This window comes from Canis lupus, chromosome 31 (genome assembly GCF_003254725.2).
Source record: "Canis lupus dingo isolate Sandy chromosome 31, ASM325472v2, whole genome shotgun sequence".
Taxonomy (NCBI): Eukaryota; Metazoa; Chordata; class Mammalia; order Carnivora; family Canidae; genus Canis; species Canis lupus.
In genome coordinates this window covers 34,452,578-34,478,484 of record NC_064273.1, presented here as the reverse complement: position 1 = coordinate 34,478,484, position 25,907 = coordinate 34,452,578, and the positions used below count along the sequence as shown (strand labels likewise).

The 25,907-nt window shown below is 43.8% G+C and overlaps 1 long non-coding RNA gene across 2 annotated transcripts in view; it reads right to left on the bottom strand.

The window, feature by feature from the left end:
- The window catches only part of LOC112661589 (uncharacterized), a 34,138-nt gene extending 8,521 nt beyond the window's left edge, over positions 1–25,617 (bottom strand). The window contains exons 1-3 of one of the 2 annotated variants that reach the window (XR_003137820.3): positions 25,137–25,617; positions 17,679–17,826; positions 970–1,113 (exon numbers count right to left, since the gene is read on the bottom strand). This is a non-coding gene — a long non-coding RNA (uncharacterized LOC112661589). The remainder of the gene's footprint in view (positions 1–969; positions 1,114–17,678; positions 17,827–25,136) is intronic. The other variant, XR_003137819.3, reaches the window with a different exon arrangement.
- Positions 25,618–25,907: the final 290 nt, after the last annotated feature.

Here is a 25,907-nt window from a genome sequence, read left to right as displayed (position 1 = left end):
TAGGTTCTCAAAGAGTTATTAATTCAGTATTTGTCTTAATTTGTCATTCTCTGAGGTTTCCCTAAGGGCTGAATGCCTTAGTAAAAAGATGGGACCTCCTTTTGCCACACCAGGAAGAAATATTTAGCAATCTATTAAAAAGACACTTCCTGTTTCCAGATCCAAAATTTTAAGTGTCTTACAAAGTTCAGCTTCTGAGATGGAGCAATAATGGTGCCAGCATGCTGATCTAGCACTCAACCCTTGACCTGAGCGAGAGCACAGTCTTCCATGCAACCACTGTGCCCACACCCAATAACACACAGATAAAACATATCACACACACCATGTCAGCAAACTCCAACATCTATGTTCCCGTCAAGGTGGGAACTTGCCCTGCCATTGACCAGGAAAGGAATCTGCTGACAGTCCAAACAGATGCACTCTGCACATGCAGAGCAAAGCACAAGTTAAGTAAAGACATACTGTTAGGCCAACACTACCTATTTTTCTGCTTGGCCACATGGCAAAAGAACATTCCTGTTCTACTAAAACTTCCACTTAACTTTTCTCATAATCTTCAGCATGGTGGACCTTGGTGAAGACATTCAGCTCAATCATGTGGCAAGAACTAACCTTCAACATCAAGGAGATTATGTTTCCTTTAAGAGTAGTTAAGAGTCTTTTGTGTCAAACCAAGCATAATGAAGATGCTTCCAATAACGGTTACCAGAGCAAGCAGCAAGGGGACATTCTAGCGGCTATAGAGCTAACCGGAAACCCTCCAGCATCCATTCTAGCCAAAAATTGTTCTCAAGATGCCTTTGTCTCTTTGCCTCCCTATGTGTCCATTCTGCTGAACATGAAAATTTTGTATGTTTAATGGTATTGAGTCATAGGAGGATTTGGGGCTGGCAAGGCACGTGGTATAATAACAAGAACATTGTGCAGAGAGACTCAGCTGTAGCACCAACAAGTCCAGGAACTCACCGTGAGATCTTGTGCTTGGCCATCTGGTTTAGACATCTGCAAACAGACCTGATTGGATCAGCTCTCCAGGGCCCTTCCAGCTCAACAAGGAGATGATCCTTCTTGGTGTCAATCTCATTGGGCAAATATCTGAGCTCTTTGGAACTGTGTATGAGAGGTGAGGGCTGCATTACATTCTTTTTATTTTTTTTTAACTCCTACATCCAGCCCAGGCATCAGCCAATACCAGTAAATGTTTTTAAATGATGTTTATGAAGTGAATGTAGATGTGCAGATGTTTTGTAAAATTCAAAAAGGGTGCTCTAAATATGTGTAAGCCCAGGGTATAAGGCAGATTTTAACCTTTTTAATAAACTCCTAAATTCAGCTAATTATTGTGTGTGTGTGCTCTCTATCCTGAGGGGAGGGGAAAGTAAAGAAGCCTGATTCTGACTTCCTGGCCACGTGACAAGAGAATATGACTGTTTCATCAAAACTTCCACTTCTGAAGGTTTCAGGTAACAGCGACTTCACTGCATGTTGCATAAAATCTCGCATACTGATGTTGAAGAGATTGACCTTCCCTCAGGTCCTTCTAAATAAGTTTCTTTTTACATTTAGCAGATTTCTAAGTTTGTGCTGGTAACCCTTTTGTGAGAGTCACAGAAAATTGACTTTTGTTGTTGTTGCCACCATTGGTAACAAGGCTGGTGTCTGTATGTCCTTGGTGGGTACAGCCCCAGTGACTCATATTTGCCAGGACGTCACATTTCTCACTCTTGGAAATGTACACCAGTGTTCTGTAACTGAGGCTCCTAGAAGGCCAGCACTTCTGATGCTACCCCAGTTCCACCTGGGTCAGGCCAAACCATCAGGACCTTCTCCAAACCCCTATCCCATCTCCTGCCCTCACTTCTAGCAGACAGCAACCAAGAAAAAGCTTCCTTTTCCTACACACACCGCCAAACTCTTCTGAGCCTACACCCACCCTTACTCTTGCCTTCCTAGGGCAGTAGGAAAAGTGTCCCCCTCCTACCTGCAGCTCATCTATCCATCTGTAGTCTGGATCTCAAACTCTCCCACCTTTATAAGACCCACACTCCCCTGTTCAGTCCTATCTCTTCTCGTTTTCATATGTAAAAATATTCAAGTCTTTCACATCAAGAAAAAAAAATCTCTCCTTCAATTCTCCACTCACTATAGGCACTGCCTGTCCCCATTCTCCTTGTCAATGAAGCACCTTGAAGTGTGCACCAACGTCACGTGCCCTCACCACCTATTTTCGTACCCTGAAGTTGACTTCCTCAAAAACATAGAAGACTTCCTTGAGCCCTGGTCCCATGGCCCCTCAGTTTGGTCAACTTCCTCCATAGCACTGGAGAAATTTCTTCCTGATTTCTGGTTCTTCTGCATTTTGGGATAAGTCTTCTCAATTTTATTGATGAGGTTCTCATTCTCCAAAGCTCCTTTCAAAAGTGTATTTTCCCAGATGTCCACCCTCACCCTTGTGCATTTATTTCTCACCCTTGACTATTTTATTTTATTTTATTTTATTTTTTCACCCTTGACAATTTTAGTATCCCATCTGCAATCATAGCTTTAATTATCATCTGCATTCTACTGATTCCTAATTTATTTCTCCAGCTTGAACTTCTACACTGAGTTGTCAGTCCACATCCAGCAGCCTCCTGGACATCTCCATTTAGACGTAGCATGCAAAACTCAAAATCAGTCTACTCAACACTGATGACTATGTATGACCTCACTCCTCTTGGCTCCCTTCATCTTGAGTCCCTATCCCAGTTATAGCTTTACCATCCAATCCAGGACTCTCCTTCACCTCCACAGCTACTAACCATGTCTCTTATCCTCTCATACTTCCCCCATGCTTCTTAATCTCTCCACAACTGCTCTGTTCTTCTTCACATGGATTATCGCGATGACTTCCTGGAATAGGTCTTAGTATCTCCAATATTATACACTATCGGATCTCACCCTCTATACCAGTGCCATACTAGCCTTCTTAGCATGCAATTTTCATTGAGAAATTTATTGCTTAATATTTTTTAATTATTTTCTATTGCCTTGAATAAAATATCCAAACTCTTCAGTATGGCATTTAAGACCATTCATCATCTGGTTCTCATCTAGTGTAGTCTGCCTAAACTAGACTACTCTTTCATCTCTATCAACACCCCCTTTATCTCCCACCATACTCTACACCTACACGTACACACACACACTTTTCTTTCAGTTTCTTAAATACTTGAAATGAGTCTCTCATCCTCATGACTTTACACATGCCTGTTTGTCTACCTGGAACCTGTCTATCCCCTTTTCCATTTGTCTGAATAATCCTTGCCCATCTTTATGAGCTCAGCTCAACTCAGAGGTCACCTCTTGGTACATAATTATTCCTTTTTCTTCTCACACTCTTGAGCCCAAGGAAGAGACAGGCTCACTGACCCTGGAATTGCCTGCCTTTGCCTCTGTTATGGCACTTACCACTCTGAATTATAACAGTTTGCTTAGGGTTTGTGTCTCTTCTCAGCCATGAGCAAACACTGTCTGCACTTCATCTATGACTCCTCACATCTCTTTTACTCAAGTCCTCTGCCCATCTTCTGGCTTCAAATATCTGTACATGTGACTCATTTTGGAAGAACTCTCTTTAGTTGCTGGAGCCACTTTTTACATACAAGTGAAGAGAGCAAGAGGTGCCTGGGAGTTTATGTTCTGGGATGAAGAGACCTTACCAGTGATTGACTGGCATAGGGTGTGGAATCCAAAGTGCCTTGCTTATGAGCAGGACAACTACCCTGCTAAGCTGTACCTTACCCTTCAGTTCTCTCTGAGATGAAAGTCTGAGCGCAGGACTTTGAAGTATAATGTGTTTCACATCTTCCTTATTCTTTTCTAGCTTGGAAAGGGCAGTGAATCATGATCAAGATTCACATACATCATTTTGCTCTTCCTGCCCCAATGCTGAGGTCCACAGATCAGAGAGCCGGAGTAACAAATGTACCAACATGGGGTCCCAAGTAACAAAATATTGTCTAGAACAAAGGGACTACTGGGGTGCCTGGGTGGCTCAGTTGGTTAAGTGTCTGCCTTCAGCCTAGGTCATGGTCCTGGGGTCCTGGGATTGAGACTCACATTGGGCTCCTTGCTCAGAGGGGAGCCTGCTTCTCCTTTTCCCTCTGCCTGCTGCTCCCCCTACTTATGTTCATTCTCTCTCTCTCTGTCTCTCTCTGTCTCTCTGTCTCTCTCTCTCTCTCTCAAATAAATAAATAAATAAAATCTTAAAAAAATAAACATATAGAAAGAAGGGACCACTAATGGCAAAGAAAGTGTGACACTGGGCACATGATGATGGGTCTACTGGTCCTACAATGTGTATAAGTAATAATAGAGCATGATAATGGTATTTTGAAGATGTGGCTAAGATTTTAGAATGGAGACAACACCCTATGAAGTTGGGGGTACTGTGGTCCTCCAGGATGTAGTACATATCTTAAACCAACAGTCATTATATGGTACTAAGATCCCAGTGGTAAAAGACATGGATCCAGAAACCAAAATTTGGAAGGAATGACCTTACTGACCATCACCTCCAGCAACTCACAAGGGAATTTGTGATTTTATCCCCAAAACTTTAGGTTCTACAGATCTAGAGGCCACTTACCAGAGGAGAGCTCTTTCCAACAGGAGACATAGTAAAAGCCATGTTAAACTTAAAGCCATAGCTGCTACCTAGTCATTTGAGGTTCTCTCTAACAGCAGATCAGCAGTACTTGACCTTGATCATCATAAGGAGGCAGGGTTTTCATGTCCCAAGTGCAGAAAGGGATGTATTCACCATGCAGTTGATTCACTAGGGCATCTCTTGGTGCTCCCGTGCCCATTTTTAACTGTGCTTGGGCAGTTACAACAACCACAGCGATAGTCACCAGAGGCTCCATCCTCAGGGATGAGTGTCTTGGTGACTTCGCTAAACAAACCACCCAGTCCAGCAGAAGTGATAGCCAATGGCAAAGGTTATCTAGAATGGATGCCAGAGGAAATAGATAACAAACATCAGATACTGCTTTGGGATCACCTACAGCAGCAGGGGCTACATTTTGTCCCACTAACTCTCTTCTTATAGGGTTTCCCACAGAAATTGAACTCAGTCCCAGTCTTGAAGAAGCCATGATAGGCTGGAGGGAATGTAACGTGAAAAGGAAGTAAATCTAGACAGAATATGGGCTGGACTATACGGACATGTTGGCGCTTCACCTAGACTCCTCAAATATCTTCTTAATCTTTCCAAGTGCCCACACATCAGCTTTGGTGGGCTGCTCTCCTAGAGGCAGCCCCTACAACTTCTATCAGTGCACTGCTCTTGAGCTCCTGGGATTACCTTTCCTACAAGCACAGAGAATCAACATGCCTGGAAATTAACATTTCCTAGAAAGAATTTAGCCAGTGATCAACAAGCACAGGACTATGGAAGTCCAGCTCCCTTGCCTCCATATGAAGCAAAATCCAAACTGCAGTTTATGCTCCAAAACTCCATGAAACCATCTAAACTGGGACTTTGCCAGATATCACTGCTTCTTCTTCCAACTTCCTTCCCCCACTCTTGCTTTGCTTTCTTCTGGTAGCATTGTAATAAATTTTTTGCATATAAATTTACATCCCAAGTTCTATTGCTAGGAAGGCATACCTAATGCCGGGTCTCATATTTCGTTCTACCCCAGTACCTATCCTAGTGCCTAGTATGTATTACATGTTCAATAATATTTTTGGGGGGGATCCCTGCATGGCTCAGTGGTTTAGTGCCTGCCTTCGGCCCAGGGAGCAATCCTGGAGTCCCAGGATCGAGTCCTGCATTGGGCTCCCTGCATAGAGCCTGCTTCTCCCTCTGCCTGTGTCTCTGCCTCTGTGTGTGTGTGTGTGTGTGTCTAATAAATAAATAAATAAATAAATAAATAAATAAATAAATAAAATCTTTTAAATAATAATAATATTTGACAAGGGAGTCAAAAATACTCAATGGTATAGTATACTCAAGTATACTCAATACTCAATGATTCTATTTATTTATTCATTCATGAGAGAGACACACAGAGAGAGAGAGAGAGAGAGAGAGAGGCAGAGACACAGGCAGAGGGAGAAGCAGGCTCCATGCAGGGAGCCCAAAGCGGGACTCGATCCTGGACCCCAGGGTTAATGCCCCAAGCCGAAGGCACACCCCAACCGCCAAGCCACCCAAGCGTCCATGTTCAATAAATATTGGGCAATAAAGATATAAATGAATAGGTAGGGGATCCCTGGGTGGCGCAGTGGTTTGGCGCCTGCCTTTGGCCCAGGGCGCGATCCTGGAGACCCGGGATCGAGTCCCACGTCGGGCTCCCGGTGCATGGAGCCTGCTTCTCCCTCTGCCTGTGTCTCTGCCCCTCTCTCTCTCTCTCTCTCTCTTTCTCTGTGTGACTATCATAAATAAATAAAAATTAAAAAAAAAAATAAATAAATGAATAGGTAGCATCACAGATGTTAATACCTTTTTTCTTATTATTTTCATTAAGGAATATTATTATAATTATAATTATGATTATGATTAATCTTATTATGATTTTTCCTGGGAGAAGTTTGCTGATTGCTTTCTGAACTTTTCCACATGTGATGCAAGTAAATCTTGGCCAAAAGTAAAGGACAAAGCATAAGCTCAAATCCTTTTATTTTCTTTTATTTTTACCTTCTTTTCTTTTTTTAATTAAATAAATTTTACATGTAACATTGTGTAAATTTAAGATGTACAGCATGTGATACATTTATGTCTTGTACATTTGATACATTCCATTGCCATTGTAATATTTGTCACATTATGTACTTCTAGTACAATATTACTATCTATATTCGGTATGCCATACATTAGTTCTTTATGGCTTATTGAGTATATGGCTTATTGAGTACTTGTTACAAGTTTGCACCCTTAAAGGTCATCAATCTTTTTTTTTTTAAGATTTTATTTATTTATTCATGAGAGAGAGAGAGGCAGAGACACAGGCAGAGGGAGAAGCAGCTCCATGCAGGGAGCCCCACGACTCAATCCTGGGTCTTCAGGATCAGGCCCTGGGCTGAAGAGGGCGCTAAACCGCTGAGCCACCTGGGCTGCCCAAAGGTCATCAATCTTAACTCCTACCCTTCACTCCCTAGTAGCCACCATATTTACTCTCTGAAATGTAAAATGCTCTTCTGCATTCTTAAGGTGACAGAAGTCAGCTTTGGAGAATCTGCTCCGAAGCTGACCTGAGAGCCTGGGGCAGGCAAATGGGAACCAGTGTGAGAGCCCAATGATGTTGTCTCTAATAGAAAGTTAGGTGGAAGCTTGTTCTGCATTAATCTTGCCACCACCACCATCACCCCTCACCACCCCCCCACCACCCTGGCCCAGGCCTTCTCACAGATGAAGAACTGATAAGACACTGCTAAAGCAGAAACTCCACAAAGGATATTTTTCATTTGGATTGATAGGCTTGAGGAATAGGTAAATCAGTCAGGGCTTTGAAGTCAAGGAGAAGTCATTGGTTTCTTCAGCAGGGTTGGACTCAGCTAGGAAGCATCCAATTTTATAGTTTGTCTTTTATCTTTGACAACAAAATCCTTTCCAGGTTTATAACCTAATGAGGATTAACATTTGGACCAACAGTAAAGGTTTTCAAATACAGAAGATGAGATATTTATAGGTCTTGCAATACATGTGGAACCTTTAACATCATTTCCAGAAATCTGACTTTGGTTTTTTTTTAAGGCTTCTTTTGTAATACCCCACTTTGTGGCTGATTCATCCTTCCAGCTCCCTGCTAAGAGAAACTCAATATTGCTAACACATGGGGCAAGAGATTGTTGACTTAGTTGAGCACAATATTTTTAAAAAGGGCCAAAAAAAGATGCCACTTCACACAACGTTATCATGAGCTAGGCTTTGGGCCAAAAATAGTAAATATAGGAAAATGGGCTTCATTAGAACCTGCCCCATTATACATATGGAAACCACTAAAGCTTGAGCGCACAGCACACCAGGGTCTTTACATCAAGCAGTTAATCTTGAGACTTAATGAAATAGCTCAAAGAGGTCTTACTTTTCTTTAGGTCATTCCAAAGACTGAGTTTGCACTGACTTGCACACGTGCACTAACCCTCCTGGAATCTTAAAACATAGTGATTAAGGGTATGAGATCTATAGTCATATTACTGGATTTGATTCTGGACTCTACCATGGATAAGCTTGTAACCTTTGGGCAGTTGCTTCCCATGTTTCAATTTCATTATATGTAAAGCATGGAAAATAATACCAACTTCTTTCAGGGGTGTTGGAGTATGGAATGATTTAACACATCTAAAAGGCTCAGAACAAGTGTTTGGCATGTATAGGTGATTAATAAGTGTTTACAATTGTGGTTAATTATTCCTTTGACCCACGTATATAAGACCATGGATGCCGAGTAACATCTGTCAATGGAGAACGTCCCAACAAGCATCCCACTCATTTCCAAACACTATTTCAACATTTGGACTGAGAAGGGTCATTTTGTTATATTTGTGTATATATATATATATATATATATATATATATATATATATATACATATCAGCATAAGGCAAACACTCCCAGGAGCTTTCTATTTGGTGAATGTCCATGGTACTGAAATCAGTTCCTAGCCCAAGAGCATATATGTAAGTGTGCTTAATCATGTTTAAATGTTTAATTATGCAGTGCCTTTCAATTTTATATCATGTCTTCTGGTGATGTGAGCCAGTTTGGTTCATAAAACTAATTATATCAACATATATTAAGGAAGAAGGAGGAGGGGAGAAGGCTGTAGAGGGGCTGGAGAGGGATACAAAGAGAAGCTAATTAAAGCCACTTCTTAAAGGTTGTCTACCAAAAATGTATAAACGGCAGCATTTATGGGGTTAAACTTCAAAAGAAACTGTTCCACTATCACTCTAAAAGAAGCATGCTTAAAAATTTTAAGTAGTCATTAATGTCATGTAGCTATGTGTTCTCCTGTATTTTCTTATTTATCACTCTTAATAAAAGTAGCAAAAACAAGTTCTTGTTTCTCAAATGTTATATCTTTCCTTTAATAGCCAAATTATATTGAGTAATGCTTGACTAAACACATATAAGCATCCATTTGGACCCTGGCGGCATATGAAACGGTCACAGCACACCCACTTGGAACTCGTTCCTTCTTGCAGCCTCCTCAGAGTCCTGCTTCCTTTCCCATCTTTCAGCAGTGAGGTAGGATTTACGGGGCTTCCATGTGAAGTTCCACAGAGAGCTTCTATAACTCCTATAACCTTTAAAAGAACTTTACAAAACTGGCAAGACTTCACTGAAGTCATTGGTCAGTGGTTACTGACCTCATACACTAGAAGGAAAGCTGTATGCAGCCAATGGTGCATGTATAGCAAATTTGAAGATTTGCATATAGTCACAGACAGACCCTTAGGTGCCCCACCTCCCTTGACCCTTGCCTTCTGCTATTTATTATGTCTTTGTGCAATCCCCTTCCTCTGAGTGTAGCCAGCACCTGTGATGTTCTTTCTACCAACAGAATGTGGCAAAGGTGATCATTGGTCACTCCCATGATTAGGTCATTTAAGACTTGACCTTGCTCACCACCTCGCTTTCACTTTCCTGTCAGCCTTTAGGAGGTAGATGCCATGCTGTGAACTACCCATGGGGAGGACTGCATGACAGGGGACTGTGGGGAGGCCCTGCAAGCTGAGGGCAGCCTCCAGCCAACAGTTGGTCCTCAGTCTTGTAGGTACAAGGAAATGTGTTCTGCCAAAAACTTGAACAAACTTGGAAATGCTTTCTTCTCCCAAAGAACATTTGTATGAGATCTTAGGTCCTGTCAGTCCCTTCATTACAGCTTGGTGAGACCCTGAAGCTGGGAACCCAGCTACCTCCCACCCCAAACTCTCACTAACAAAAACCATGAGACTATGACTCTGCATTGTCCTCAGCCGCTTAAGTTACACAGTGAGAGGTAACTAATACACATATTAAGAAGCCTCAGCTATGTACAGATGTAACTATCTTGTTCCTCCATAACTGAGCTCAGCTTCCATTTAAATTGGTGATTAAAAATTAAAACTGGGGGTGCCTGGGGTGCTCAGTCAGTTAAGCATCTGCCTTTGGCTCAGGTCATGATCCCAGGGTCCTGGGATCGAGCCCCATGTTGTGCTCTCTGCTCAGTGGGGAGTCTCCCTCTCCCTCTCCCTCTCCCTCTCCCTCTCCCTCTTCCTCTCCCTCTCCCTCTCCCTCTCCCTCTCTCTCTCTCTCTCTCTCTCTCTCTCTCTCTCTCAAATAAATAAATAAATAAATAAATAAATAAATAAATAAAATCTTTAAAAAATTAAAACTCATTCCAAGGAAATTAGCCACTTCCAATTTAGGACTCAGCCTGTTGGGGGTAAGTAGTTATCCAAATGAAGGACTCCTTCCTGCCCCTTCTTTGTGTCTTTGTGGTGACCTAAGTTCTGGGAGAGGAAGTTCAGGACAGGCTAGCAGGGGTGAGGGTTGGCTTCCAGCCCCTGCTACAACCTAGATCTCGGTGAAGCTGCCCCTCATGGTCTTTCGGTGTTCTATGCTGACAGCCAGTGAGTGCTAAGGCCCGTGGTCCCTGCGACAGCCACTATGTTCCCCTGTTCTGACTTGGTGGGCACTCTGGTCCCCCTGGGGGCCTGCCCCTCCCTGGAATGTGCGGGACCTTGAGATTGCCTTGGGACCTATCTGGCTAAATACCTGCATCAACCTTAGGTCATCTATTTAGGATCTGTTTGCAGTGTTTCCAGATTGTTCTTATCGGGATCCTCAAACCCCTGTGCATGATTCTTGCCTCTTTAGAGTTTAAAATTGCCTCCAGGAGTCTTCTCAGACAGCTACAAACAGCTCTGTTCTAATCTCGTTGCCTCCAAAGCACCTTGCTTGTTGAATGCTTACTTTCCTTTGCAAGGAGTGGCCTTTGCATTACATTCTGTTGTCTTCTACAGAAATCAGGCTTATTTTATTCTCTCTGTACTCGGTCCTCCAAGCTTTCCTGCCCAAACTCACAAATCCTTTTGTTTTTCAACAAAGCCCAACTCTTACATATCAAAAATCCCTTGGTTTGTAAAGATATTATCTTTACAGTGAATTTCAAGAACCACTTTTGAAACTCCAAGTAAAAAATTTGGCCTTAAAAAAAAAAAATTGGCCTTTATGCTAGACAGCGTCACCTCCTCCCTTGAAATCTGAGAGACATAAAGTTGCCTGAACACTTGTGGAAAGACAGGAGGAATGGAGAGGACAATATCAAGATAATCATATTATGCCACATATGGCCACGTGTAAGTGTAGAGTGGGAAGATTATGTCCCCCTCAAAATATGTTGAAGTCAAAAAAAATATATATGTTGAAGTCCTAACTCTGGTACCTAAATGTGACCTTATTTCAAAACAGACTCAAATTTAATTGAAGTCATAATCCACTAGAGTGGGCCCTAGTGTAATATGATTGTTCTCCTTAGACACTGACACACAGAGAAACAACCATGTGATGCTGGAGGAAGATTGGGGTGCTGCATCTATAAGCCACAGAACACCAAGGATTACCAAAATCATCAAGAGCAAGCAATAGATTCTCCCTCAGAGCCTTCAGAGGGAACATGGCCCTACCAACACCTTGATTTCAGACTTCTTGCCTCCAGAACTTTGAGAGAATAAATTTCTGTTGATGTAAGCCACCCAGTTGGTGCAACTTATTAGGGCAACCTGAGGACACCAATATAGACAGCTAGACAGGGTCTGGTCACTACCACACAGTGACAGCCTGCTCCACCTCTCTTCTCCACCACCAGACTCCAAATTCCATGAATGTTCAGTTATCATCCTTCAGACTCAAGTAAGTGAACACGCAACAAACATATCCTGATTTAAGTGACAAAAAGATTCGTTAGCTCAAGTCAAGATTTGGAGAATGGATCCGATCAGCTTTAGGAGAGCCTGGGTACAGGTTCTCAAACACTTAGTATCACCTTGCAACTTTGTCTTTTTCTCCTCTTGTCCCTCATCCTTCAAAGGTCAGCCTTTCCACTTGGGCTATTGATCCCATCCTTTCATTCCTTCTTTACTATTGACTTCCAGTAATTATCCTTTCTTTTTTCTCTGTCCACCTAATCAGTCAACCACATAATCAATTTTAATCCTGAAAACTCATTTGGCATTGGACAGGGTTGCATGGTGATTAGGAGCCAGTCTCCCAGCCAACCGTTAGCTCTGTGTTCTTGGGTGAGTTATTAGCATCTCTGAGCCTCATTTGTAAAATGAAAATAATAAAACTAATCACCTCACAGTGTTGCTTTGAGAATTAAGTTGAAAGGCATTTAGTACATGCACCTCAGTAAGTTAATATGCATTTAAGTGGAGAGTAAGACCTGACAAACAGTAAGTACCATATATGTGTCCCTACTTACAGAAGTAGCTGTATATCATGCAAAGTCCTTTTAAGTTAATAGTAAAACCTTTCAAAGCAAGCCTGCGAGATACACTTATCATTCTCAGAAGTTACACAATGAAGAAAATGAAGCTCAGAGAGATTTGGTATCTTGTCCAAGATCACCATGTTACCAAAAAGTATAGCCAATATTCCAAAATAGGTTTCTCATTTCTGAGTGTGGAAATCTCTCCCTTTATTTGGGTCTTTCTCCTCTGTGTTCCAAAACGCTCAAGTTTCCCTGGCCTAAACATATCTTTCCCTCCTGCTGCTAGATTCTGAATGTCCCCCGTAGGCCCTAAAGCTTCTGTCATCTGTCCCCACTTCTATTTAGTAAGATCTCGTAGAAGTGGCTGACACTCAGCACTCCCATATTCCTGATCCTTGCTTACTTCCCAGCCCTTTACAATCTTGTTTTCTTTCTACATCCTCCCCAAAACACTCTCTTGAAGGTCAGGAAATATCCCTGAGTGTGGCATCAAATGGCCTTCCCAAGGCCCAGCCTTCCTGACCACCTGGAGAGGGGCACCTGTCCCTGACTCTCCTTTGGAATCAGCTCTCACCCATGGTTCACCTGTTGTCTTGGTATGTTTGAGCTGCCATGCAAATGCCACAGATGGAGTGGCTTAAATGACACTTGTTTCTCACAGTTCTGGAGGCAGAAAGTCCCAGACCAAGGGGCCCACAGATTGGATACTTGGTGAGGCCTCCTTTCCTGGCTTCCTTCTTGCTGTGTCCTCTCATGGCCTTTCCTCAGTGAGTAGACACAGGCATGAGGACCTCTGGTTTCCATTCTTAATCTGATAAGGGTGCTAATCCCACCATGGGTTTCCACCCTCATGATCTCATCTAAACCTAATTATCTTCCCAAAACCCCATCTCCAAATATCGTCATATTGGAACTTAGGGATTTGACATATGGATTTGAGGACACACAGATATTTAGTTCATAACACTAGGTTCTGCATCTCTCTTGACCTCCATCTGGGATTTTAGAATGTGATGTGTGCCCTCCTTCCCCACTGGCTCCATAGCCGTCTGCAGTTGGAACTAGAGGATGCCATTGCTTCAAAACAAAGTCACAGGTCATTCGGAAAGAAATAAGAAAGATGTCAAGTTCTTAACATCTGAGAGCGATTTTTTTTTTTTTTAAGCAATAGCTCCAGGAAAAAAACGAAGTGATTTTAAAAATACTTGCTTTTCCTGAGAGAAAAGTAGTCTTTAAACCAGAAAAGAGATGGGAAAGGAAAATAATTAGATGTGTACAAGATGTCTGAGAAGGAGTCATGAACCCACCCCAGAACTAGCCCCAAGGGGAGAAGGTAGCCTCTGATGTGATGGGGATCAGAGAGTTGAGGAGACGTGGGGGCCCATCTGCATGGAATGCTGAGCCTAAGAGCACAGGGTCAGCTCACAGAACCCCCACTCCTGATTGACTGGAGAGGAAAGGAACCTGAATATTCACTGTGTTTACTGTGAATTAGGGAGATTATGTTTTTGCTACTGGCAGAAAAGGGCCTCCAGGGAGACAAAGTAAGTTATATGACCCATGCATTGATCCACGCAGTTCTGGAAACTGATCCCTGAAAAGCTATGGGTTTTGGTCTGATGCTGGTCCTTAACATCCACAAGGAAGAAGACCGTGAGTGGGGAAGGAAGGATTGGTATCAGATGGGAGAGAGCAAGGACAAGTGGAACCCACATGCTAGAACCTGAATCCATGAGAACATGGGAACCTGTGTGGATCTCTGTTTTGAACACGGCTTCTTTACCTCACTGGTGAGGGGAGGAATACAACCGCAGGGTTATGGGATGATCAAACACATAGCACCTGACACTAGACAGGTAAGACTGGCAGCAGCTTGTTAGTCACGCACCCTCACAGCCAGGGGAGGATGACACGACACACCATGCAGGGCCACGTGAGGGTTACACTCAAGAACAGAGTGAACAACCAGGGCTGTGTGAGCAGGCTTTGTAGGATCAGGAGGACATGGTTGGCTTGTTTGAGTAATTCTGCAGGCTGGCAGGGAACTAAATCCTGCTGCCAGCAATGAGCAGGCTCTCTGCCTGGTCCCCATGATAAAGAGAGTGGTTTAGCTAGGGGACCTTATCCACAGGAGCACAATGGGGAGGCAGGTTTGCAGTTACGCCATTGGAGGCCCTCCTGTGTTTTCCCAGGGGTGAGAGATAGGCCCTGTCCCTGTCTGTAACAGGTGGCAGGGTATCCTGCAGAAAAAGGTGGCACTTTTTGTGATGGAGCCAAGCCCACTCCCATCTAGGAGCTGGAAAAGCAGAGTGGACATTCAGTGGAAGCCACCTCAGCTAAGCCAGCAGATAAGGACAATGTAAACAAGTGGTGCCTGGATACTTTACTGACCTCCCAAAGGCTGAAATAACATGGTTGTTGCTTCTTCTTTACCTTCAAAATTTCATGGAAATGCCCCATGGCCCAGTTTAACTCGACTGTACACATGGAGCTGGATCCTGGGAAACAGCTGCCACTTGGCCATGTCAGAGTGGTGAAGCCACCATACAACCCCCGCCTTTCCCCCAGGTCCAGAGCAAGTCCCATGTCCTACAGGGGAAGGCTCTCCTAATTATCTCAGCTGAAAATGATCCCTTCCTCCTGGGAACCTTATCCTTAACACCTTATCCTTCCCCAATAGTGCTCCTGATTCTGTGCTACACAACTATTTGAAATTATTTTGCACCTCCCCTGATGATAATTAAGCCACTGCCTGCAACCTCTTGCCATGTGTCACCCCTAAACCTCCTCTAGTGCCCCAGAAAGTAAGCATCATCATCCCCATTTTGTAGGTGAGCAACCACAATTCAGGGAAGGTGAGAAACTTGCCTAAGGTGGTGACGTAGGAAGGAGCAGCAGGGTGAGTGTTGTAGCCAGACTTCTCGGATTCTACCTTGGGCTCCTTCCCCAGTTGTCAGGTCCCTGAGCCAAGGGACTGAGCTTTATCTGGGTGACTTTCATAGCAACTAGTTCTGCAGCTTGGATAGGATCAGAATGCCCTTAGGATCTATTCAAATCCTCTTCCTGGCTGCAAAGCCCAGCATCTCTTTTCATAGGACCCAGAACTACAAATGGCAAAACCTCAAATAGGACCCCTCCTGATTTACATGGCCTCACACTATTCTGATGACCCTTGCCACAGGCTGAGTCTGGGCCACCTGACCAAACCTCAGGCTCCTGGTGCCTTGTTCTGCAAACTCATTCCCTTGTTAGATGCCCACATGGCCCAGGGGAAGGTGCTACTAGTCCCAGTTCAGTGTGAGAAAACCAAGGCTTGCAGATAGTCACTTGGTCAAGGTCAGAGACTATAAAGAGTGGAAGGTGGGATTTCAGGCAGCCAGACACCTCAACCCCCTCAGAGTTGTTCTTTCTCCTAATCACCATTACAGGTGGAGGGCTTCACTCCATGCTGCACAATGAGAGTGCCCATGCCCACCAATTCCAATGTTCCTGTCCTCCCCCTTCTCTCCTCTGGACACCTCCGCCCCCACCTTCAGTGCTATTAGCTCTGTCCACACCAACCTCCTATCACTGTGGTCTCTTCCTACGTGCCCAGCCCCCACCCCCCTGTGGGAGCCCATTTTTCACAAAAACAAGAGGTTCTCACTCTCTCCATGGGGTGTTCCTCCCAAATTCACAATGGAAGCCAGTCTCTTCCTCATACTTGTGGAAAACCTATCCTCCTGAGACAAAAATATCATCAAAATAGTTCCTCTCCTTACATTTTTTGGTGACTTCCCATTATCCCTGGACACCATCTCTGATTGGACACATTCACTGCCTACCTAGCGTCAGTGACTCCAGACCCCTCCATGCCCCTCCAAACCTCAGGGCCTCTGCTCAAGCTCTCCCTGTCAAGGGAAACATTTTGTTATGTCCACCTCTCACCCAGCCTTCAGAATTCCTTGCAGGTGTCTCCCTCAGAGCCCACATCTGGGCAGATGCTCCCAAATATCCCAGGAATCCTCCATCAAGGTCGGGATCACTCTGATCTCTCATGGTGCACATATTTGTCTACTCCTTTCAGACTGTGAGCTTCTAGGACCAAGGGACTCATCATTTCCTCTTGATATCCCAAGTGGCCTAGACTGACACCTGAAGCATAGTAGGATCTCAGCAAAGATTTGTGGAATAAAAATAACAATAAAACAGTTATTGTGGATTGAGTCCCTCTTGTGTGCCAGGCACCTAGAAAGCCCTTCCTAGGCATTACTTCCTGTGATCCTCCTGACAACCCTATGAGACAGGAATCTTTGATTTACAGATATTGAAACAGAGGTGTGGAAAGTTGCTGCAACTTCTCTAACACCGCTGACAAGTGGCAGAGGGCAGGAAGTGTGACTGCACAGCTTGGATTCTGGCCACGATACCAGTTGCTGAGCTGACATGCAGGGGCTGGAGCAGGCTGCCAGGACCTGCTCCAGATGGGAAGCTAGGCAATAAGATCCATTGCAAAGTCAGGGTTAACTCACCTAAAACAAGCTCCTCAAAGGCTCTTTGAAGACAGCAGGGTGTTATTTACCGAGGGATCATTTTCAGGATTTGAGTGATAGAAATTAGCCAGCAAGACTTAAGTCTGTTTATGAACTCAAGGGGGTCTCTTCAACCTTGAAGAGGGTCAATAACTTAATGCACAAGGAAAAGCAGTGCACAGTTAATCAAAAGGATATTCATACCCATTTTACTGAGGGAGGAATATATGATCAAAGATTTCACAGAAATGGGGCTGATGCACTACAGAGACGCCACTCCGCTCCTCACTTTGCAGAGATGCAGTGCTTCTTGGGGTGACAGGTCCCTTTGCAGAAGAGATTATTCTGTGGGCACAGCCTTGCATGCCAATAAAGTATTTCACGTGGCTATTGTTCTCAGTTGTCAAGGCTTATCATTAGAATGAAAGCAAATCTGACACTGCAAGCAGTTTAAAGACCCTCCCCTAAGAGGAAAATTCTCTCAAAGCAGTAAGCAATGGCTATTTTTAATTAAAGTTTCTCTGCTAATGTTTCATGACTTTCAAGTAACTATTCAAGTTGATATTTTCAGCCAAAGGATGCACTTAAGTTGAGACTCAAATGAGCAATTTGTGAAAGATTAAGATTTTCTTTGTTTAAATGCCTCTGGTTTAATGAGTTCTTTTTAAATGGTTTTACTTTTTCCCCCCCTTTTTACCTTGGGCCTTGGATGGCTTAAGCTCTTCTAACAGCTGGCATGCCTTCAGTTTCCTTTTCTAACGACTGGGTACTCTCTGTGCTCTGCATTCAAGGCAACGCAATTAGTCTCCACACCAGATTCACCACAAAGGCAGGGCTCATGGCATCTGGAGTACAATGAGAGGTCACGGGGATACTACATTCCGGTCTCCCTACAAACTCAAGTGAGGAGTAAGTTTAAGTTCATAAATGTCAATCAGAATGCTTTTGTGGAAACATTTTCAAACACGCTCAGAAAAACTCAGCAATAATAAAAAAGAATCCAATTAATGGTACATGGGAAAATATTGTGCATACAAATGCCAGGGTTTTGTTTGTTTGTTTGTTTGTTCGTTTAGTCAGGTTTTCTTATCATCAGCATCAATATTTTGATGTGTGCATCAGATGGAGCAACACAACTTTTTGATTTCTTGTGCAAATGTGAGTCACCATAAGAGGGCACAAAACATAAACAACAGCAGTCTTTTTCCCCTCACCCACTCTTGGGCTGCTGCAGGCTGGAGAACCTTTGATAAGTCAGCACTCCAGCACCCATATCCCCTCTGCATGTATGCAAAGATATCAATGGCAGAAATTGTATGAAGACATTGTGAGATCAGATGAGTTGGCCAAAGATGACTTGACCCACCATTAATAAGCAATCATAGAGATGGGAAATCCATGTCTAGCTGATCCCAATTTTTGCCTTTGTCTGTCCCAAAACCAGAGTGGATTATAGAACTCAGCCACTTAAATCATGAGGAGAAAACTAGAGCCATTCCTGGGAAGGAGCAGTCAGGACCTTGTGCGGAACTTTGGGGGATTTATGCCTCTTCCAGTTTCTTCAAGGGACCTCTACCTTAGCACAAATGGTGGTGGGCGTTTAATTCATGAAAACTCTATATTTTAAAGTCAGTATCTTAAGCCATAATTCCTGGCTAGATGAAGGCCTTGCTGCCATTTTTATATCAGCCAGACTACAAGTATTTGCCCATCCAATGTAGTTCAGTGAAGGGCCAGAAAGAGGAGCAGGGTCACCACAGAGCTGAATGTAGGGAAGTAGCAGCAAGAATGGGATGGAGGTGAAGTCACTCACGTTCCCCCAATGCTTAGGGGAGACTACGTTTGTGCTTAGTAACAAGAAAGGGATTGTTCTTATGACTACATAGGGTTTTATACACATATCAGAGCTGACATTTCCTGCTTATTAATATATAAATGTAAATATACATTTTCCATACTATGGTGTTGGTTCCTCTCAACCATACCCTTGGATTTCTCTATAAGGTACTGATGAGAGAGCCTTTTCCAGGGAGATTAAGGAGTTGTAGAACAAAACATCCAGCTATGATTTGCAGGTTCTGGATCTCAGAATACATGGGCCAGGGAATCTCCTCTTGTGCATTTGAATGGGGCCTCACTTTGGTTCAATCTGCCAAAGGTCATTCATTTATCAATAGAATGATAAGAAGGTGATGGGAGGATCCATCCATCATGGGTCTCTTCAAGGCCATTAGAGTTGTCCATAAAAAGGAGTTAAAGGAATTACGTGAGTAATCCAAGCTTCCAAAACTAGTGCAGGCTGCCTTTTTGGGTCAATCAAGAAATATTTTTAAGGTACCTACTAAACGTCTAGCATTTTTTAGTCAATTAAAAAGAGAGTGTAAGTCTCAGAAGATGTGATTCTCATCTTCAAATAATTCACCATCGTGTGAGGGAAAAAAGACAAATATACTTGATAGATAAAATAGGATGAAAACAGATTAAACCAGGTGCCAAATTAAGTATCCAGGAGGAAAGACCATAAAGGTCAGGCTAATCATGGGAAGTTTCAAGAGGTTGTTATTTCTGTCTCAGTAGGAGGACAGGTAGAAAGTGTGTAAAGATACACAAATGTGTGGGATGTTCTCTCATCTTTACCTTGAGGACATCAACCCTCTCAGTCTTATTGGGATATCTGTGAGAAGCAATTTTAGGTAGATAGCATATTTCTATTCAAGGCTGATGATGGACACAAAAACCATGTAGTTCACATGAGAATGACTATCCGCAACCAGTCAGGAGATTCACCTGGAAGCCTCCATCTTTTCTTGAGCAGCCTGCTGGCTTCACCATCCCAACTCTACCCACTGCTCCCTCATAGGCTTTCCTCAGGGTGAGAAGATGAGTCCATGAGCTCTTTCATGAGCACAGCTACTGTGTCACCTCCTCTCACTCTTCCTAACTCAAGCAGAACATCACCATTCCTCTATGATGACCATGGAGGACTGTTCAAGATGGGGCACTTGGAGCAATCTGAACCTGTACCATCTGATGTTGCAAGAATCCAGGAGTTCCCTGAGGGTTGAGCAAACACCTCAACATTATAATGACTTGTGGAGATCTAATCAAGAGAGGATCTGCCCCTGGAGCAGTGACAGTCTAGGGATGAAACTTCCTGAAGTAGGGGCTGAAGAGAGAGAGAGATCCATAGGGTCCTCCAAAGAACCACCTGAGGACACCTGAGTGTCTACCCCATGAGAGCCCAAGCATTTGAATTCTCAGATGAAGAAGAACACAAAAGGTCATCAGTGTCAGCCAGAGAGGCAACAATAGCCGGCAGAACAGACTGCCCTTTCGCCTACTCAAACCAGGAGAATTTTGCCTTTTTCTCCCAACCTCTTGCCCATCCTCAGAGAATCCGGTGCCTAGAGGTGAAAGAGGGAGGAGGAGGAAGATGAAGGGGAGGAATGTGAGGAGGATGTGTGACCTGCTTTGTGGGGAGAAGAGAGGCATAAATACATCTTGAGAGCAATGTCTGCAAAGGAACAACACTGAGCCTTGAGACTGTTCTAAGAACCAAAGGGGCTGACACAGACGTGCAAATTGTATTCAGAGAGCTGTGCTTGGAGAAAAGGAGAGTTCAGAAGGTGCCTAATGGGAAAAATAAAACTACAGGTTTCCTGTTCATCATCCCAACACACTGACACTTCACAAGAGACCAATTCCACTGCAAATGTGAGCAAATGGATGTGTTCACATTTCAGAAAGTTAGAATTTTGAATTTGTAGATAAACCTATGGCTCAAACTTAGTCAATATTATCACAGGTGGGTCTTATCATGGAATAAGACAGAACAAGTAACGAGTCACTGGCTTGGTAATAAGAGCCTAAGATACATAATTCATAATGCTATCTTCTTCCCCTTCCCCTGTTGTGTCTCTAAGTTCCAAAATGACCCAAGTCTACGGCCATACCACCCTGAACGCACCCGATCTAGTCTAAAATGACCCAAAAAGGGTTATTTTCTTTCATTCACAGCAACCTCAATTTCAGTTGAGAGAAAATTCTCAAACAATGGTCGTTTTGGTGAACATGGCTTTTACCTTACAAAGACATTAAATATATATGCAAAAATCTGTATTTATATAAATAAGAATCCTCTAAACTCAACCACTAGCTACAAGGCAGGTTTCAGGACTTGCCATTTTAGGTACTTTAATCATGGGAGAATTACTTGAATGGGGGAATCATTATGGCCCACATATTCAAAAAGTCCCAATTACCTGTAGAAAAAAAAGTTCACCAAAAAAAAAAACGTGATGATCTATATAATTTTTTCGGTTATATTTCATTTTTTATGACTAAGTTGCAATTTACTCCATAATGCTTTGGCACCTTGGCATTAAAACATTAATGAGTATGCTCAAAGGTTCACTGTGAGAAGTACCTATAGTGTCATTCACATTAGACCCCAATAAGCTGCTCTAAGGTCCTGTTATTTATTTTTGACATACAGCAAGGCCTTTCTTTGTTTTGTTTTGTTTTGTTTTGTTTTGTTTTCAGCAAAGCCTTTCTTGTGTGAGTTTCCTTCTCATGTGTGAGCTCCCCTTCACAACAAGGGAAGCAAATCAGAGGGAGTCCAATTGCTTTGCCCAAGGTCACAAAGCAGGTACTTCAAAGGATGAAATGGATATGTTCTTGGTGGTCTTGCCAGGTTAGCATCCACACGGAGGACTTCTTAACACAGTGAGGTCATGAGGGGCCATCACCCTTACTTCTCCAATGTAAAGAGCATAGAGAAACTCTGCAGCCTGGCCTTGGGCTGTGACTCTGGACAATAGACAGTCACTTCCTGAAAATGGTAGATGTGAAGCACCATGCAAGTTATTCTGTTTTTTCTGTATAAAATTTCCCAACTCCCAATGAAAGCTAAAGTATGTTGGTAACAAAACATCAGTGCTTTTTGCTTGACTGTTTAACTTGAGTGCTGGTCCTGCCCATGCTCTCTCATCACACACAGAAGCACAGGGAATCTGTTTACACCACTGCCATAATACATGGCCATGGATCTAAGTGGGTCCGGACCAAGGAAGTTAGCGTTACCAGATCTGATGGCAACAGTAAGATAAATCAGCTTGAAGGTGTCTTTTGGGCAGCTAGCCTGATCCCTAAAAACCAAAGATTGTTGCAAATTTTATTTTCTTATCCCCCTATCAATGAAGACAAGTGGTCACTGCAAACCTAACTTCAATATCCCAAGGTGGATCATTTTCAATATATCCTAGAACTTAACATTCTTCGGATAAAGTTTCTGAAAACCAAGCAGACAGATGAGCACGTGCGAGCATGGCCTGGGTTGAATGGCTACTTCCAAAAAGAGACATTGAGGTCACAACCCCCATACCTGTGAAGGTGACCTCATTTGGACATAGGGTCTCTGCAGATGTGATCAAGGCAACATGAGGTCATACTGGATGGTGGGGGGCAGGTGGGCAATGACTGGTGTCCTTACAAGGAAAGCAGAATTTAAACACGGGGAGAGCACCATGTAATGACAGAGGCAGAGATGGGGAGTGACACAGGTACAAACCAAGCAATGCCAAAGAGCAACGACCAGCATCAGGAGCTAGGAAGAGGCAAAAGGAGTGGCCCATCCCTGCCCTGAGAGTCTCAGAGGGAGAAGAGCCCCTTCAGGACCTTGATCTCAAGCTTCCGGCCTCCAGAACTGGGGCAGAATCACTATCTGTTGTTTAAACCACCCAGCTTGTAGTACATTGTGTCAGCAGCCCAAGGAAACTAACACAGCATTACGTAGGTTCTAGGTTATTTTCTGTTCATTTTTTTAAAACTTTGCTCATTAAAAAGCACATATTTAAGAGGTTTGCAGACCTCACTGTCATATCTGTGTCTCACTTGCAGAAGCTCATAAGTAGGAAAACCCCCATCCCATGAGCCTCTCCCAGCAGCTCCATGTCTTGTCTTCTTTAGTTCAAGGCTACAGTGGGTCTTATCTGGAATGAGAAACAACCTCCAGACCCACCATGCCCGCTGCACATCTAGATCTTGGATACAAGGCATCCCTGGAATCAACTTGTTCAACAGCAGGGCCAATCCCAAAATGTCAAGGTTTTGAAAACCCAGTGTGTGTGTGCTCCAGGGCAGCAATGGATAATATAAAGCACACCAAGTGAAATTCCTTGAAGGCCTCATGCAAGACAGGCAGAGAAAACACGGACACGCTGAAATTGCAGTGACAGGTGTCTCCAAATTTGGTCAACCTAGACAGAGTAGGGCTAAAAGTTGGAACACAGGGCCAAGAGTCAGAAATGTTGGCATCCCTCTTTCTAGATCGTCACTGCTCTGCAGAGCATCTGCCCATGAACCAGCCGATCCAGGCCCCCGGAGCCCCAATATACCTACACCTGATTTCCCAGTACATCAGATTACCACATTATCGTGAAATCACATGAGAAGCAAGGAGTCACATTACATCTAGCAAATAATAATAACTTGAGCTCCTCAGAACCGGGAGAAGAGAAGCATATTCTGAATATTTGGTTTTTTAAAATCCCACGCCTGTATTTCAAGCGAACAGATGCTGGAGAGAATAACGATTCTGGAGATGACATTGACTCTGAGCAGTCACCCTGTGATAATTGTTATTAATAGACAGGCTTGATCTCCAAACCTGTAACATCCTGCACACGGGCCAGATCCTGGCCTGCTGCGTACATCTGAGCATCCCAAAACTGCATCCAGAAGGCCAAGCACTTGTAGCACTCTGGCCAGACAAGCAAAAATAAAGCAAATAAAGCACAACCTCTCTGAGACGACCTCAAAACTCAAAGTACAGCTGTCCTGTAAAAACCAGTGAGCAGCAGCTGATTGCATTGAGGATTCCTGATTACAGGAGGCCAAAGGGGTTCCAAGCACAGACGTGAATGTAAATGGCCCACACTGGAGAAGGAAGAGCTGGCTAAAGGAAGACCCTTTTGGGCTAATTCCAAATCGTCTGAGATGAGCACAGAAACCAGAACAACAGTTAAATGTTGTTGTGTGTTGAATTGTGGGCTCTCCCAAAAAGACATGTGTGAGTCCTAGTCCCCAGTACCTCAGGATGAACCTTACTAGGAGATTGGGTCTGCAGAGAGAAAATTGAGTTAAATGAGGCCACTATGGTAACCCTAATCCAATCTAATGGTGTCCTTGCAGAAGGGGATATTTGGACACAGAGACTCATAGAGGAAAGAGGATGTGACAAAAAGCCATCTGCAAGCCAAGGCGTGAAGCCTGGAGCAGATCCTCCCTCACAGCCTCCTGGCCCCCTCAAGTTGTGAGACCAGAAAAGTTGGTGGTACTTTGCTACAGTGGCCCCAGGAAGCTGATATAAATGGTCATCTCCAAAACCCTCCAATGCTTCTATTAACCAGAATGATTTTTCCATCTTATGTTTTTAGGGGGAAAATATATATGAAAACACATCAGTAGCCTTGATTCACCCTTTATTTTTACCCATAAGGCTTGTTCTACCCAGCACTGTTCTAAACACTTTATGAAAATTAAGCCATGCATTCCCCAGGACTCCTCTGTGAGGCAGGATCACTGTCATCACCTGTAGTGTGTGAATGAGGAAACCAAATCGTAGAGGGGGAAGGAGCGCGCCCAGAGACAAGGACACGGCATGTACACACAAGAGCGGGGCCAGCGTCAATGCCCTTGACCAATGTGTGACCCTGCCTGTCCTAAACTCCCCTCCTTCTGGCAATCGACACACCACCCTCTGATGGCTCTAGTCCTGCCCTGCACAGGTTCCAACATTCAGCTTGAGGGTTTGGGGAAATATAAGACCTCATGTCACTCAAACAAAAGCCCCCCCCCCGCCGCTGGGCAAAAGCGCATTTAATCCAATCAAATAGTGCAGTTAAATTGACTGCATCTGGTTTCAAAATGAAATTATTGCCACCAGTATCCAATGCTGGGCAGCCCTTAACTTTGACCCTTTTCCCCAGCATAGTGGGCTGGCAACGTCACAGTAGGGCAGGAGCTTGACACCCTGGCTCTCTCCTTTCCTACTCAACAAAGTACAGAGTGGGCTGAGAACTAGAAACAGCTTCTGTTGGGATGCAGAACCGGGCTGCACCCCTGCCAGTGCTCACCCCTGAATGCCACCTCTTACCTGCTCGGGTGGTCTGGGGCTCCCCAGTGGGCTGCAGCTGGTTGAGGCCACTCTACAGGCTGGGGAGGTGCTCCTCATGTGGCAAAATAAAATACACATGTCGAAATTGTTTTCCCTTCCCTCTAGATAAATTACAGAAAGGGATGTGTTCAGCACCCTGGGGAGTCAGGGGTTTAGAATCTGGGCTTCCTGGATTAACTGTGAAATGTTAACTGACTCACCCACCATAAGCATTCCTACTTGACACTTATCTGGGAACATGAGCGCGCATATAACAAGGCGTTCGGGGGTTTCCATTCATTAAAATTAATTTCACTGCTAAAATTAAAATGTGGTTGCAGATGGAAAGTAAAACTGTTTGTTGAACAGGCAGGCTGTAAGATTGTGGAAGCATGGACTACAGGAGAAGTGAGACAAGAGGGCAGAGAGGGTTTGGATGGGGTGTGGGACCCCAGGTCAGGGCTGCCCCTCCCCAGGAGTGTCTGTGGCCATGGGGCAAAGCAGGTGGTCTCTGCTCAAGGTGAAGTCCGTTCCCATCAAAAACCCAACTCCTCTCAACTGACATTTGGTAGAGGGTTTATAAACCCTTGAAAATGGTCAAGTTCAGTGATTCTCAGACTTAGTAGATCAGAATCACCTGGAGGGCTTAAACACATACACACACACACACACACACACACACACACATTTCTGAATCCAGAGCAACTGGTTCAGAATATCTAGGGTAGGCCTCGAGACCCTGCATTGCTAACAAGAGCTGATGTGGAAACT